Raw genomic sequence first — 12,422 nt, 5'->3', positions numbered from 1 at the left:
TTTTTCTGTGGCCAGAGTGGGTTAAAAAAAAAAAAAAAAAAAAAAAAAAAAAGACCTTCTTCTGAATGATCGAAAAACAAGTTCCAGGGAAAGAAGTTCATGGTATTACAAGGACGTGGACAAAGGTAAATAGTTACTTTGAACCCCTCAAGTATACCAAGGAGGTATTTTCAATAGAGACAGCTATTTTTAAACTCTCTTCTCTGACACAGGCATGCACAGGCAGGATGCGTCCATTTTCCAAGACAGGCTACGTAGCAATTCATCAGCTGAGAAACATCTGAAAAAGGGTGATTTTCCTCAAAAGGAAAATGGCTAAAGAAAGCATGCAGCTTTCAGAAAAGGAATACCATATTGTTATTAAATATTCCAGTCCACAAAACATTTTTAGTCTGACATTTAGCAGTTAAATTATCCCATGTGGTCCAGCGCTGTAGCTATTAAAATCACTTGTTCTGCAGCTAAGGTGCTGTGTTCAAATATTCCTTTTCCATGCAACCTGCCATGAGCTGTCTGATCTTTACTTTCAGAAACTGCTCATTGCTTTCACCAAGTCTGAAAACAAGATGTGGCAGGAGCCAGAATGAACTGACAGACTCTGCTTGCAGAATTGGGAATGGATGCCGTGCCTGTGGCAACTTTTGAGAGTCTTGCTTTCCATGCATACTTTGCTTTTGGGTACAATTGTTTCTGAAGATTGCCATGCTGGCAAAGATCTGAAAAAGAATAGGATGAAGTTGTCTCCTGTGTAGGCAGCCAACAGGGGGTGCGTGCTTTATCGCAGCTTTCCATGAGGCTTATTTTGACACCACAGTAATGTAAAGCCATCCTGTTGGTTTTCTGAGAATGGGTGAATTCCAGTCTTATAACTTAACTAATGTCACGTTATTATGAATCGCCACAAAAATACTTTTAATAAGTAAAAGTTCAGGAAGCTGAACATGAGCCAGCAGTGTGCCCAGGTAGCCAAGAAGGCCAATGGCGTCCTGGCCTGTATCAGGAACAGCGTGGCCAGCAGGTCCAAGGAAGTGATTCTGCCCCTGTACTCAGTGCTGGTGAGGCCACACCTCGAGTCCTGTGTCCAGTTCTGGGCCCCTCAGTTCAGGAAGAAGATTGAGGTCCTGGAGCAGGTCCAAAGGAGGGCAACTGGGCTGGTGAAGGGACTCCAGCACAAGTCCTGTGAAGTGAAGCTGAGGGAGCTGGGGCTGTTCAGCCTGGAGAAGAGGAGGCTCAGAGGAGACCTCATCACTCTCTACAACTCCCTGAAAGGAGGGTGTAGCCAGGGGGGGGTTGGTCTCTTTTCCCAGGCAACTCTCAGCAAGACAAGAGGGCATTGGTCTCAAGTTGTGCCGGGGGAGGTTTAGGTTGGACATTAGGAAGAATTTCTTTATGGAGAGGGTGATCAGACATTGGAATGGGCTGCCCAGGGAAGTAGTGGATTCTCTGTCCCTGGAGATATTTAAAAAGAGACTGGATTTGGCATTCAGTGCCATGGTCTGGTAACTGCAGTGGTAGTGGATCAAGGGTTGGACTTGATGATCTCAGAGATCCCTTCCAACCCAGCTGATTCTAAGTAGAAAACCCAAGAAAGAGCGGAAGAGCTAAATAGGAATTTAGTCTTGACATTCAGAGTTACTCTAGTTAGAGTCCTGTAAGTCTTGATATAGAATATACTGAGTAAAGTTGCCTGTTTGTTCCCTTCAGGCCACCTTTTCTTTAATGTGCAGTCATGCCGTGTTGGGTTGGTTTGTGTTTCTGTGGTGCAGTCCAGCAACCAAATAAAATAACAACATGCTGCCAAAGCTAAAGAGAGCTCATGGACTGCAAGCTCTACTCTGGTGTGTGCATGCATGTGTAGATATGCCTGGTCAGAAGAAACTGGAAAAATCCTCATACTGCTAAGATGGATTCTGCTGCTATTGTACCCAGGCATTTTCTGTGCAACCCTGTTGACTTCAGTGGAGTTACTTGATCCGCATGGCAAGAATCCTTAAAACAGAACTTTGACTATTGAAGTCAATGGGAACTTTGCCATGTCCATTGGCTTCATGAGGAACATGGATATTGTTGGCTTAAAATTACAATCAGCTTTCAATTATTATTTCTGGCTTGGGAGAGGAGGGCTCAGAGAAGAAAATGGATGGAGAGAAACATTGATCAAAGCCAAGAGAAGGAGTTTGAGACCAGCATCATTATGCTTTCTCAGAACAACAAGAACACACCCCATCTCCAGAAGAATGTAGACTGAAGTCAAATTGCAAGCCTTGTATATTTTACCTTAGGAAAATTGCTGTGGTGAAAAATGTTAATGATTTTTAAATAATGCTCCATTTTGTAGGGAACAATTTTCCAAGTAGTCTTAGCCTCCAAAGCAATTGCTGACCATTTAATGATATAGTAAGTATCAAATACTGGCAGAAAGTGTATGTGGTAAGGACTGTATAATCACAAAGTAGATTCACCATTATTTTTGCCTTAAAAAACCCAGCACACGTGTTAAACGATATTTTTGGGTCTGCTGTGTGTAATTACCAGGCATCATACTGTTCAGGAGAACGTAATTACTACGTGTACTCCTTGCACTTGGAGTATACAATTACTCCCTCAGGTCCAAATTCTACAACTGCCCTGTGTGAAGAGCCAAGTGTGAGCCCAAATATAGGATCCTTAGTCACCAGGACTTCTGAGGCTTTCATGTAAATAGCCAATATCTTACTGTTCTGCAGAGAAAGATTTGGATGAGGCCGAGACCTAAAGCAAATGTCACAAATAGGCTGGGTTAGTTGCTTCAGCTTTACCACAAAGATCATAGAATCATAGAAAGGTTTGGGTTGGAAGGAACTTGAAAGATCATCTTGTTCCAACCCCCTGCATGGGCAGGGACACCTCCCACAAGATCAGGTTGCTCACAGCTCCATCCAATCTGGCCTCGAACACTTCCAGGGAGGGGGAAGCCACAATTTCCTTGGGAAACCTGTTTCAGTGTCTGACTACCCTTGCAGGAAATAATTTTTTCCTAATGTCTAGCCTAAATCTCCCCTCTCCAAGTTTTAAACTGTTTCCCCTTATCCTCTCACCACACACCCATGTAAAAAGCCCTACCCTAGCTTTCTTGTAGGCCCCCTTCAGATACTGAAAGGTAGCTATAAGATCACCTTGGAGCCTCCTCTTCTCCAGGCTGAACAACCCCAGCTCTCTCAACCTGTCTTCCTAATGGAGGTGCTCCAGCCCTCTGATCATCTGGACACGTTCATGGAGCTCTATATCCTTCTGGACACAGTGAAGATGCTTCATCTTCCCATGCCTTCTTCTTGTAATCACATTACTGTACTGGGCAGCAGTGTGTCCACCTTCAAGTGAAGCTAGAAAATTTCAAAATGGGTGCAGGAAAAAGAATGACACTGTGGCAGTAAAACATGCCTGATGGGCAGATACTGAAGGCGTTTGATTTCAGTCTGTCAACACAAAGTTTAAAGAGGTGACTGGAGAAAATTCTAGGCATGAAGTCAGCCAAAAAGACAACAAAATGTGTGCCTGGAAATCAATGCCAGACAAGTTCAAGTAAAAAAATTAAGGGTAGCAGGTTTAATGGTCAGAGTAATTAACCACTAAAGCAAACTGCCTGTGAAACAAAAAAGACTTCACCTCTGAATTGAACTCTGGACATCTTTCTGGAAGAAAAAGGCGTATGATATACAGAAGGTTGCACCTGGTGCAAGTATGAAATGACTTGAAACTCTGAATTCAAAGAGTCAGTAAAATCTGAAGTCAAGCACACATAAGAGACTTAATGCCTACCCCATTGCTAAAGGTTTCCTTCTTCAGAGGGTGACCCTGCTGCCCTCAGCAGTGCTGCATGGGGCTGAATGGGATGCAGGGGGGGAGCAGAGTCTAGCATGTGACAGCTCTTTGGGCCAGAATTTGGGATGTGCTGGGGAAGGGCACTGGGCATGATTATCCTCTACAGCTCTGAGAAGCAGAAGAGCTCACACCCAGTAGGGTGTGGGGATGGAGGGTTGGGTAAGGGCCAAGGAAAGAGAAGAGAATGAGGAAACTTGGGGAAAGACCACACACCGCAATTTGGTGCTAAAGGGCACTTCTCACCTCACTGCATATTGAGCATATCAATATAATGATGTATCTGCCTGAGGCTTATTTTCCCAAACCCTCTCCCTAGGCAGAAAACTCCTTGTTCCCTGGAAGCAGAGTGGTAAAACTACCAGGGTTATTCAGCTGCTGGGCTCCTAGAGGGAAGAGAGTTTAAGGTCATTTCTGGGCTGAATGGCTGAGTCAATCCCGGGGAGATGCTGTGGATATATATGATGGGCAGTGTTAGTGTTTAACACCATGCAGGGCAGGAAGAAAACAAAAGCAACAGACAGACATAGTATCTGCATCATATTGGATTTCCAGAGAATGCACAGCATGGTAAACTGAAATAAATTATTTTACCAGAAAACTGACAGTTCTATAAAGTTGTCTTCTACTGACTGCAAGCCTCTTAGAGCCTGTTAAATCCCTTTGATGAGGAAGAAGAATCTTTTTAGCTGTGAGAATTAGTTGATTTCCATCTGATACCTTTGAGTATTTGAGTGTAAGTTGCAGGATTTTTGGCAGGCAAGTTCCTGATGCCTCTTTTCTCAAAGAATATGCAGCACAGAGTAAAAAAATTATCTTCTCCTTTTGGGTTTCCATTTTGACATGTTCTTCTCCCTGTGGTCAGTAGCTGGCAAGTGGTCACGTGTTTTGTCTGAGGAAAGGAAGAATATCACTTAAGCAGATGACTGTAACCACAAGACTATAAAACCAAGTCACTAAAAATTCTTTGCTGTCCCTTCCTGTGACTCAGTGATGCTGGTATATCTGAGGCACATCCTGGCACCCTCTTGAACATTGTCTCATCAAATACTGGATGGCTGAGTTTTAGAAACCTTTCTTTGTCAGAGCTGTGCTGTATTGTTGGAGCTAGATAAGGGCTCCGGGTCACTGCAATTCAGTGTGTGCCTCACTTGCTTAATCTGGAGCCCATTATATGGACAACAATTATCCTTACTTTCTCTGTCTTCACGATTGTACTCTGAAGTCTGGATATCTCAAAGAAAATACTAATTAGTAAAGATGTCAGTTTAAACTTAAAGCCACATTGTAATATTTTGGGAGAAAGGTTAAATTTTGCTGGTATACCCCCATGAATGCTAAACAAATACTGCCTGTTCATATTTTAAAATATTTAAATATTTAAGATATTTTAAATATTTAAAATATTTTAAAATAAATACCACAAACATTAATAATTTTACAATCAGTTGCCAGTGGAAAACAACTGAGAGCTTTCATTTAGTGTGAAGCATTTTGCCATGCATCTAAGTAGGTGATTTAACAAACTTGAGGCTAATGTCACAGGTCCTGACTGCTCTCACACTTACAGGCTATAGCACTTTGCACTGACTGCTGCCTCCTGTGCCTCAGCTTCAGAGGTTTTGGTTGGGATAATGCCAGCAAGGATTTCATTTGATGTTAGATAGCATTAAGTAAGAGAACAACAACAAAATAGTGAACAAAAAAGCCGCCAGCCCTGAACCTAGGATCCAACTTTTCTGAAGTATTTGAGATGTTGTGTTTCCACGGTCAGTCTTCAAGAGTCTGATAATATCAGCTTAGCTCCTGATGCTGTTCAGTACTTCAGCACCAACATATGTTTCATAATAACTGCAGAACCTAGAATATATTTTTTATTCTGTGCTGGTGCAAGTCTGGTACAATTGTCATTGTTAGAGGCATGAGTCAAGCCTGATGTGAGCAGACATAAACCAAAGTCTACAGTCTTTATTTGTGAAGATATAAAACCAGCAGTGACAGAGGAAATATCTGGAGGCAGTGTGACTCAGGGGATTAATAATGGTGAGAAATGGCCCTTGTCAATTTACAGCTGCTCACATTTGCTTGTATATCACAGACACCTCGTGTTTCCTTTTCCCAGACGTAAATGACCAAATGAGACACCAAGCATTGGTAAACTAAGCCCTAGACAAATATTTTGGATCTTGTGGGTAGTGACAGGAGGGTGGTGTTGCCTGAGGTACGTGGTGCAAGACCTGGATGCTGGGGCATTGGGAGATAAAAGATCCAGGGAACGCTGCAGCTGTGGAAAGAGAGCTGCATGCAAGCACACTGCTGCACAGAACAGCACATGGGAGTGCCAGTAACTGGAAGGGAACCAAGGCTCAAGGAGGGTGGAGAGGCAGAGGAGCAGAGTTAAGAAAGTCTGTGGGTGTTCAGGAGAGCCTTAGAGACAGACAGGGAGGTTGCTTTGGCAGCGCAGAGGGAGCAGAAACTTGGACAGCGCAGCCAGATCTGCAAGGCCCAGAGAGCATCCGCATGAAGTGCAGCCCTTGCAGCTCCTCTTGCCAACTTTTGTTCTTTTTTCTTCCTCTTCTCAAAATAGTTACTTGTTAGAACATGCTTCTTGCCAGGATGTCGCAATTGAGACGTTTGCTTCAGATCCTGGCTGTGATTCCTGTAGCCCAGCTATGCTGGGTAAATTAACCTCCCCCCCCAACAAGTGGCAAGAAAACACAATCCTGGCTTCACTGAAAATAACAAACTTTGACTCACTTCCCCTTCAGAAACTCTTCAGTATGCCCCATTATGCAATTTGCCAGCCTCCTGGTGTCCAGAGAGAATTAATGTCCATTGAATCCCTCAACAGCAAGCTTCTAAGGGATACTTTTGCCAGCATAGCTTGTTCAGTCATGGTCATTTTAAAGTGGTGCAGCTATTCTCAGCCTGATGCTGACCAGGGACTGCTGACCAGTCTCCTACTATATCACCTACCAGGTTTTGTGTGTGTATGTCCACGTGATCCGGATCTCTCCTTGCTACTGGGTGTACAGAAGATTTGAGCCACTTGGTATTTTAGCTAGAGCCCCTCAGATCCATAGCTCAGACTCTTAAAAGATCAGCTACTGAGCTTTTCAGGTGTATTGCAGTCTCCAGGAATCATACCAACTCTCTGCCACCAAACCAGTGTCTGATATTAGTGGGTTCTACTTCAGTAGATAGCATATATTTCTCTGGTGGTTGCTGGGAGGTAAGCAGGGAAAAAGAGATAGAAAATTGCTTAGATGTGAAATATGCCTGAAGAACATTCTTTATTAGCCCTGAATGGAATCAGGATCCCAGATTGCAGTCTTGCTGGGCTTTACATCTCTCATTAAGCTCTTCAGACTTCTGAGTTGCAACAATAAATCTTTTTTTTTTTTTTTTTTTTTTTTTTCTTCTAATTATACCAAGGCAGCATGGTAACTATTTAGGAAAGACTGTCCCGCATGCACACACACAGACACATGCCCTTTTGGTGACTGCTTGTTGGAAGGAAAATACTAAATAGATCAAGGACAGATGTGCAGAAGTAAAAATATCTTCTTAGTCATTGGTGTGAAAGAAGTTTCGCTAAAGAACCGAAAAGGGCGTAAGGAATTTCCATGAATTCAGGTGCTGCCTCAGCAGCTTAAGTCTGTAACAGGATTGTTCTGCTGAAATTCAGGCACATTATATGAACAATACTGTATTAATGGAAAATCAGGGGACCCACAGCATATTTTTCAGTCAGATTACCCCCAATTTAGCTGCAATTTCCCACTGGGTACAGAAGCATGGAGGACCTATCCAAAGCATAAAGAGATGCAGCAAGACATCGCTGACGTATCATGATGACAAACACCAAATGTTCACCTTTAAATTCAATACATTGTATTGTGACATTTTCTGTTTATATGTTGGTGGGATTTTAATAGAGCAGAAATAGCTCTCATAGCATCAGAGCACTGAATGCTGTTACAAAAAATCCTATTTTCATTGCCACCCAGGAAGATGCTACAAATCCTGCTACTTGCAGGGACCTTCGATTAACTCTTAATAAAACACCTAACTGCCTTTGAAAATCTGGACTTCTGTGTTTTATTTAGTGCCACTGTCACTGTGAAACCCCTGTTGCCCCAGGCCCCGTTCACACACCACCTCTAATCCTCTAGGATTTATATTTTAAATAAGCATATCAGAGGCCTTAATCTCAATCATCCAAGAGTTTCTTTGGGGTTTTAATCCCAGATTCCATCCAAAGAGATAAATGGCTGGGATCTGGAGGCTTTTCTTCTGTTGTCTGGTATTCCTTCTAAAACAGAGGCAGTGGCAGGAAGAACAACTCTAGCTGACCCTGGGCGTCTGTATCCCCTCTCAGATTGCATCACCTCTGCTGCATGATGAATTCTTAGTTGGAGGTCACACACAGACAGCAGTGATGAGGCAATTGGCAGGGGGCTGGGCAGCCACTCCCTCCTGACTCCTCCAAGGTGCCTGCAGCTTGGATGCAGCTGAACAAGCATGTCCCGCAGGGACATGCACACTTGCACACAGAAAATCAGCCAAACACCCCACTTGCCAAAGGGACCAGGTTGCTGGGGGCATAAACTCTGTGGGCAGCAGCCTGTGCCTTCTGGACCTGGAGGCAGCCGTGGCCCAGATGCTGCGGTGGTGGGCAGACAGCACGCATGTGTGTTTGGCCCCCATGGGAGGGCCAAAAAGGCAGGTGAACATGCAAAGCATCCCACTTGCTTGGGCCTGCCTGGGGTTACACACCCAAGCCATGTACAAAAACACTGCCTTCACTCCTCTGGAAAGGTAAACCAGCCACAGTTGTTTGTTGTCTTTGGAGAAGACGGTTATTGTGCTTGTTGCCATGAGGAGAAGAGCGGGTCTCATCACCTTTTTGGAGCTTGCCAGATAACAGAGAGAGGCTGAACACAAAGTAGCATTACTGCCTGAGGCACAGTGCTGCCCAATCTTCTGCTCCACAGATACAGGCCAGCCTGGCAGGTGCCTACGGAAACACTCACCAAGGTCCAGCCAACACCCCCAGCTGGGACTTTCCATCCGGGGTGCAAAGGGGCTCCACCATTTCTGGTGCTACCTCACACTACCAAACGTGGGAAACATGGGTTTGAAGGGGTAGTTTGATGACACAGCCATCTGCAGCTCACCGCCCAGCTGGAGGCAAGTACTGAAGGTGAGACAGCTGAGGCTGCTCTGGATCTGACACAGCTCAGTGTGTTCAGTAATGGTGTTGAAGGTGGGTAGAGATAGTATTTGGCTGATCTGTGGAAGGCACAACACTGAGAGACCTGCAGTTCATCAGGATGAAGAGTAGAATTTAAAATTATATCATCATCTTAGAAAAACAGACTGGAGAAAGCAGGGTGAAATTCAGTAGCAACAAGTGCAGGATATTATATGTAGGCTTGAATAAAGAGCTCCTTAAATCTTTCAGCTTGAAGGTGTGAGAAGGAGTCCTGCTCAGCTAAACCCTGGAAAAACCTCAGCTGCATTTCCATGCTCAGTTTCACTATCAGCTAGAAGACCAGACCTCTCACAGTTTCTTTATGACTCAGTGTAAAACAGAGGCTTTGTCAAACAACAGACAGTGGCTGTTAAAAGATCTGTCACCATTCCCCTCTGGCACAAACACTTCTGATGGTTTTGTTTGGAGTGTAAGCTCCTGGGGTTGCAGTCCTAGAGCACCAGAATTAAACTTTGAATTTGTCATGGAAGACAGCAGCCAAAAAGTGTATTGGAGACACCATTTGAGTGGGAGAAACCATGGTAATGTGTGTGGTTGTGTCTTGCTTCCCTACTGTGCTTCTCCAAGTTGAAAGTGATATTACTCCAATAACATAGAGAGAGTTAGGCTGCCATGAAACTGGAACTAATGAACTGTTTAATTAGATGATTTTGATAAGAGAGACTTGGGGTAACATGTAGCTAGAAAAGATTAATTGCAGCTTCATTTCCCAAGGTAATTCCATGTAGGATTGCCTCTGGTCACAACACAGTTTCACTGCAATGGTACTGTGCATTGTTAAAAGTCAGCAGTCATTTATTTTGTGCTGAACAGGCTACATTATGAAGAAGATAATCCAGTTTGCTGTCATTTTGGCAGCTCGTTAATGACATAGGGCAGCATAATATTGCATGGTTTCAGAATTTAGCTGCTAAGCTTCAAGCTTTATGCTTTGTGCATACTGTCATTCTTCAGAAATAGTTTTTGCTTTATCCTGAAACTCTGCATTAAATTTATTGTCGCTTCTGGCTAATGTCTAAAGGGCAACCAAATGACATTTTTCTTCATGCCTGTTAAATGATGTAGTAACAGGGGGAGGAAAAAAAACATTGGCAATTAACATGGCCAGACCCTTTGTAAGAAACAGATGGAACAGTAAAGAGATCCGATCTGACTCATTCAGAAGAGCTCTTAAGAAATCCTCCAATGCCCTAAATCCATGCATGTCCTTCATCTAGAAGGAAAGAAAATCTACTGGTGGGGATACTAGCCTAGGACATATGTCATCCTAAGAGCTGGCCTGGACCAGGATTCTCCTTCCTTCTCATACTTTGTTCCTACCTCCTGATTTTCAAGTACAGGAAAATCAGGACTGTCACCCAGCCAGGAGCCACAGCACACACAGCTGACAGCACCAGAGCTTTAGGTTTAAGACCAGAGAGTAGGAGTAGGCAAGGCTTTTTGAAGGTGACCCTTCCATGGCATCCCATGGATCTGCTTTCCAGTTCTCAGGGGGATATTGCCGAGCTCTGCCCTCTGATCACAGCCTGATGTCCTTCCTGAGGCAGAGGAAAGTATGAAGGGTTTGCTCTGTGGGATCTGCAGCTCTTTCTGGGGTGGTTTCTCTGGCCACAGTAAAGCTTGCTTCCTGGTTTTGGTTTGCATGAGATCTTATCTTCTGAGTTTGGCTTTGACTTTCAGGAAGAAAAAGGGAAAATCTGCCAAAAATGGATAGCTCACTCTCACTTCCACCACACATTATCCACATCATCCAAGGCCAATTTTTCCACACGTTTCTTTTTGAGAGTATTTCATGCTAGAAACTGTTGTAGGATCAGAGACCATAAAAAAACCTGGAAATCATACTGAGTTTTTGTGGTGATCTGTTGGGCTTGCGATTTGGTTTGGTTGGTTAGTTTGACTTGGTTCATTGTTCATTTGGAGGTTCTCAATGAGTAGGGGGCAATCAGCTCTCCTGCTTTCTCCTATTCATAAAGGGTGGGAACTCAGGGACCCTCTGACAGTGCAGGCATTATAAGGGCAGGTAGGCAGAAGGATCAGGCTGTGGGGGGCATTCAAAGTGGATCAAAATGCCTGACCTTCGTGTCCAGAGTGTCTGAGGGAGTCTGAAGAGTGATTCAAAGAGAGTAGAAGGAGCTGACATTTGGTGATTGATGGGCAAAGAGTATTATCTTAGCAACTGCATTTTGAAGTGTGGCCTTTGGGAAAAAAAAAAAAAAAAAAAAAAAGAAAAAAAAAAAAAAAAAAAAAAAAGAAAAGAAAAGAAAAAGAAAAAAGAAAATGACAGCAAGCATTAAAGTTTCAGAAAAAAAAGGTTGACCTTTACTGATGTTAACTGCTATGAATTGTATCAGTTTATACCAGCAGAGGAGTTGAGCCTGAATTTATTTTTCTTACAGACTTCCCTACTAGGTGAATTCACTGGCGAGTGAGATAAAAGCAGGAGGAAGCTGAGTGCTGATATAGCTAACAGCAAAGTACACCTTTTAGGCCAGCCTTTCATACAGAATAGCTGTGATCTCATACTTGTGTGCCTTATGAAAAAGATTGAAATAAAGGCAAAAATGCACTGTGCTGCACAGAATGGTTTTATGGTGGTGGGAGGCACCCCAGCACTCTCATGCTCTTGCCCTCCTCCACTCTCCCCACCCAGTAAAACACAACTAATCAAAAAAGTTTAATATTTACCAAAATCTTGACCAGGTCTTCCTGGATATGAGTGGGTTGCCATGATGACTTCATTGGGATTTAAGTAGTGGGAATGAGGAGCAAAGCCAAAGAGAAGTGTGTGGGTGTAAGCCTAGATTCAGGGTGTGTGGGTACCCTGGTCCCAGCAGCAACAGATCCATGTTTTGGCAGAGCTGTGATGCCAGTCTGACATTTCTTATTGCCAAGATTTCTGGTAGCACCACTTTTCCCCGGTGCATTTGGCTGTAACCAAATCCCACCACCTCAACTACCACTGCCAAGGTGTCCCAACCTGCCATCACCAAAGCCTGTTCAACCAGGGGACAAGGACCAGAGATGGTAACACTCTATGTGGAAGCAAAAGGAGGAATGATGCACCCATTACCAGGATAAAACTTGAGTGGTGGCATAAAATGAAGTTCAAGCTGAACCTGGTTCCCAGTTCAGCCCAGTTTGCTCCCAGCTTAAATCCTGTTCTTTCCAATGTTGTAGCCGCAATGAAGAAAGATGCAGAGTGTTGGTCTTAGAATCAAGAGAGGAAGAGAGGAAAAGGAATGCTACTCTTAATAATTCGAAGTGTCTTAGATACAAAAGGTCA

The sequence above is a fragment of the Heliangelus exortis genome, chromosome 1, assembly GCF_036169615.1.
Source record: "Heliangelus exortis chromosome 1, bHelExo1.hap1, whole genome shotgun sequence".
In the NCBI taxonomy this organism is placed as follows: Eukaryota; Metazoa; Chordata; class Aves; order Apodiformes; family Trochilidae; genus Heliangelus; species Heliangelus exortis.
The sequence above is the reverse complement of the archived record's forward strand: the minus strand, read 5'-3'. Positions refer to the sequence as shown.